This window comes from Mandrillus leucophaeus, unplaced genomic scaffold (assembly GCF_000951045.1).
Source record: "Mandrillus leucophaeus isolate KB7577 unplaced genomic scaffold, Mleu.le_1.0 Scaffold1846, whole genome shotgun sequence".
Taxonomy (NCBI): domain Eukaryota; kingdom Metazoa; phylum Chordata; class Mammalia; order Primates; family Cercopithecidae; genus Mandrillus; species Mandrillus leucophaeus.
The window spans coordinates 81055-86233 of record NW_012101861.1 but is presented as its reverse complement, the minus strand read 5'-3'; the positions used below and the strand labels follow the sequence as shown (position 1 = coordinate 86233).

Below are 5179 nucleotides of genomic sequence, written 5' to 3'. Positions count from 1 at the left end.
TAGGAAAATAGAGCTAGAGAATTAAACTGGGAGTGACCACAGTGTTTGTCACACACCCATTTCCTGGGCCCAGTTCCTCCCTAAAATCAAGTTTTGCTCGACCACAGAGTCCCATCCGTTCGAACCTCCACGGTGGAGTTGGGAAGTTGCAACACAGCACTGGGTGCTCCTCACTGGACACCTGTTCCTGGCACTCTACAGACTTCGGGGCTGAGGTCACCAACCCGCAGCATTCCCAGTTCCCAGGCCCCTTCCTTACTGCCCACGCTGTCCATGCCTGGGTCCCCACTGGGGAGTCTCCAATCTGTCCTCTGTCGGGGGTTTGAGGCATTTCTGGGACTCAGATACCTTCAACAGCACCCCCAGCACGCACCCCATCGTACCCCAATCCCCTCCACGTCAAGGCCCTCCTTCCTCCTTAGTTGTGGCCCTGACAGAAAAGAAGGCCCATGGCTGCAGTGCCACATGTAAAGGATGAAGACCTCGAGGCCCTTCCCCTCTGAGTCTCCCTCCCACCGACGACCCTCCAGAAGCCCACTGGCTCCTCCTCACCCTCACTCACACTTCAACTCCCAGTTGGATTGGCCTGTGGACTTACCTGCTGTGTCTCAGTAGGAGAGAAAGAATCCAGACCTTAGGAACTTGACCTCACAGCTCGGAGGCATTCACCACGTGGATGAAGAGGTAGAGTAGAAGATGCCTGGTGAACATGTGCACTGAGGTGGGTGCCCAAAGAGCATGCGCAGTGAGATGTGCACTTGCCTTAAGGGCTGTGGTGTCCCTCCTCGTCCACCCCCTGCCCCCACCCTTTCCTCCATCCTAGGTCCCCACTAAGAACTTTGGAATGCATCCTCCCTGTGTGTTTTTTTTATGCCTCTGAGACTCAAATACCTCAAATAATATCATCCTTCAAAATTCACTCCATATTCACCTGACCCTCCCTCTATGGCCCTTGTTCCTCCCTTTTCCAGGCCCCTCAAGGGAGCAAGTCCATTGCGGTGTCGCGGATTTCTAGTAGAAGGATGAGGATCTCTATCAGGCCATGGACCAAGTGGCCCAACCCATGGGAAGTCTGCCCACTTTCCCTCACACTCACTCATACTTCAACTTCTGGGAGGACTGATCTGTGGACCTACCTGATGTGTCATAATCAGCAAGAAAGAAGTCATGACATTTCCTCCCACAGCTCTGCAGGGACAGAAGGCAGACAGCAAGACCCATGGGCAGCAGGAGCTTGTGTAGGAAGAGACTTGCCCATTGTGCCAGGGACTTTCAGGGACAGCCTGACTTTTCTCGCTGTCACCATGATATCAGCAGCCACTGCCATCACACTGGCTGCAGCAGGGAGGCCTAGCCAGGGCTACATGCTCTGTGGAGCCAGCAGGAGCCAGGGACAGGTGGGATCCCCACCTTTTATGAGTTGGGGAGGGAGCTTCTGGGTGCACTTGCAGCTGTAGACCCAGACCTCTCGCTCTATGGAGCAGGCAGGAGCCCTGCCCTCCTGGGCGGGACTGCAGCCACCCAAGTTGTGGCTGCAGATCCAAGTCTCCCTGTCCTCTTGCAGGGACTGTGAGCAGGCAGGATCCCTGCCCTCCCGGCTGCAGTTGCAGCCAAACGATCCATAACTGCAGACCCAGGAGCTGGGGACAAGTGGGAGGCCCACTCCTTCAGATTTGGTGGGTTGGGAGCTCCCTAGGAGCAGCTGCAACTGCCCTCCCAAGCACAGGACCCAGGCGTGTCTGCAGCCTGCACTCTCTGAAGCCCAGGAAGGCCCCTACTGTCACTGCAGGCTCAGAAGTGTCTGCTCCCACTGCCTGATCTCTACCTGCTCCCAGCACCCACTCTGATTTCAGAGCAGGTTGGGAGCTGAGCCCCTGCACTGTCACAGCTCAGCCAAGTGTGCACATGGCCAGGCCAGCACTGGCATGCCAGCCCCTTGCCACCTCAAACACCTCCAGAATTTGATTGCTGAGGAACATGAGAGGGGAAACCAAGGGGGTTCTGAGGGCAGCTGGGCGGTGGCCTGCAGGTGCCCCTTGGTGTGAGCAGCCTGGGCACCATGGACTGCAGTCGGAGGCAGACAGGATCCAGAGCAGAAGGGGGCAGTCCCTGGTAAGGCCCCACCTTCAGGCCAGGGACTGGCCAGGCTGCCAATCCCAGAGACCAGAGTGTGGACTTGTGGTGCCTTTTCTGGACCCATCCATGGCTGCCCATGGACCAATGTACATGCACTTTCTCCCCTCTGAGGTCTGTAAATGCCTGGGACTCAGCCAGAGCAGGGCAGAGGATGGAGAGACAATGGGACGACCAGCTGCAGAGAGGAGCTACCCTCTCCAGGGCCTCCTGTCTGCTAAGAGCTGCAGAGGTTGGAAAGACCTGCCTGCAGAGAGAAGCCACACTCTTCAGGGCCTCCTCTCTGCTGAGAGCTGAACACTTGACCAAACAACCTGCCTACAGAGGAACTACCCACTGCGGATCTCCTCTGAGCTGTTCTAACACTCAATAAAGCTCCTCTTGTTAGTTTTTTTTTAAAGTGAATATACAATTTATTTAACATTCAAACTTCATTAAGATATGTGCAATATGGCAATTTTATGGGGGATTAAACCCTACCTAGGATGATTGCTTGCTGGAGCTTAGCAATAGGGTCCAGTTCACACTTAGCACTAATTAAATATTTTATTGAATAAATACAATACCAAACAAAATGTATTCAAATGCTTTCAAAAAAAAAAAAATTTAAGGTCTTTCTACTCAGGCTGACTAACACAATAAAGGCAGATATGCTAGTTAAACATAATTGGCTGATTTTATACAGCACCTGTATCTTTTAGTTCACGAGTATGTTATTAAATGATAGAGAACATCTAGTACAACCATTTCTACAGATTAGGAAATAAATTTCTAAGAAAGAAAGATTTTACAAACCCCATCTTTTATACCCACCCCAACAGTCTAACTCTAAAGGGGATAAAGCCAATGACTTTCCTCACAAGAGCTCATGACTAATGTAGCTTTGCTATCAAAATCTATATTTCTGATCCATTATGAGCATTGAGATAAGATTCAAGTATTCCCAAAGAAAGAACCACAATGCATGTTGTGATCACCTATTCAGCAATAGCGAGTACTGCATCCAAAACTCTCATCCCAGGAATTAAATAAGGTCAGCCACATTCATGGGAATCTCCTCTACTGTAGTATTGTAGAAAGTCTCAATGCCACAAAGAATCCTCTTGTCTTCTTCAGTAACAAAGTTCAAAGCCACACCTTTCCTCCCATATAGACCCCCTCTGCCAATTCTGTGAATATAGTTTTCACAATTGGTAGGTAGGTCATAATTTATAACCAAAGACACTTGTTGCACATCAATCCCGCGAGCCAACAAGTCAGTAGTGATCAGAACATGGGTTGACCCTGATCAGAATTCCCTCATGACAACATATCTCTCCTTCTGGTCCATGTCACCATGCAGAACAGAAACTGTGAAGTCTCTGGCATGCATTTTTCTCAGTCAGCCAGTCCACTTTGTGCCTTGAGAAAAATAACAGCCTGCGTAATGGTCAGTGTCTCGTACAAGTCACAAAGTGTTTCCAACTTCCATTCCTCTCTCTCTCAACATTAATATAAAAGTGTTTGATTCCTTCAAGGGTCAATTATTCCTTTTTCACCAGAATTCGAATTGGATCTCTCATGAATTTTTTGGTCACTTCCAACACATCAGTTGGCATTGTGGCAGAAAGTAACACAACCTGAATACTTTTATTTAGTTTTTGGAAAATCTCATAGATTTCATCCTTAAACCCACGGCTCAACATTTCATCTACTTCATCCAAAACAAACATTTTGATCCATTTTGAAAAAAAGATATCTTCTGTTTCACATATCAAATACTCTCCCAGGTGTACCAACAACAATATGTGGTGCTTCAGCCTGCAGTTTTTGCATTTCAGTTCGCATTTTTTCCACCAATGCAGACATGACAAGCTGCTCCCATATAGTCTCCAAGTGCCAGAATTACCTTTTGGATCTGTGGAGCCAGTTCTCTGGTGAGGGCCAATATTAGTGCTTGGGTCTCCAACTGTTGCAGGATGGAAATAGCAAATGTGGCTGTCTTGCCAGTACCTAACTGAGCTTGAGCAATCACATCATACCTTTTCATACAGGTAATAGTAGCTCTCTGCTGAATAGTGGAAGCCTTCTCAAAATAGTAGGCATAGATGCCCCAAAGAAGAGACTCCTTTAAAGTTATATCATCAAAGTTATCAACAATCTTATTCCAGTTGCTGTCAATTACACCATCGGGGTCCATTCCCTCTGGGCTGCCATGTTCTCTGTTATAATCCATGGAGCCACCAGACATGATCCAAAAAAACACTCAGTGCCTGACTGAAAAGTCCTCTTCGTCTTGTTTGCCCTCCACTTGTCTGCATATCTTATTCTTCCTGGATGCAGGACAAGAACTTAAACAAAGGCGCCACCAGCTACAGAGGTTTCCAGCCAGAAAATCGACACCCCAAAGATCCTATAACACCCGTATCTGCATCCACAGGGCATTGTTTAGTAAAAAGAAAGGGACTTAAGAGAGCTTTTGTTTCTTTGCCCAAAGAATCTCCTGCTTTGAGAAACACTGGAAACACACAGTCCCATGTCACCCTTAGTGGAGGATGTATTTCTTTTGTGACAGAAATAAGGAATTTTATGTCTGTATTTACACATGCTTTTTTCTAAGGATGTTGCTCTGTTGCCAAGGCTGGAGGGCAGTGGCATAACTCCTGGGTTCAAACAATCTTCATCCTGCAGCCTCCCAAGTGAGTGGTACTACAGGTGTGGATACAACACCTGAACAATCGATTCATCTATTTTTAGAGAGTGGTCCCACTATGTTGTCCATCCTGGTCTCAAATTCTTGGGCTCAAGAGATCCTCCCACCTTGGCCAATTTTTATACATGCTTTAATTAATCACTTTTTTCTGTGATTCTGGGTTTTCTGCCATGATTCCAGTGAATGTAACAATAGAAGATCTTACAGGGCAATAATCCTACTGCATTTATAATCAGACTAACAATTATTACACTTCAGTTTTTATGTCACCATTATGCTTAAATGACACATTGACCAAGACATAGAATTAAAGATTCTGAGATTTTGACATTATTAACAAATCAACTTGAGAAA

At 47.4% G+C, this 5179-nt stretch overlaps 1 pseudogene; it reads right to left on the bottom strand.

The window, feature by feature from the left end:
• Positions 1-3157: 3157 nt before the first annotated feature.
• On the bottom strand, positions 3158-4363 carry LOC105538078 (annotated as a pseudogene).
• Between the last annotated feature and the right edge of the window lie 816 nt (positions 4364-5179).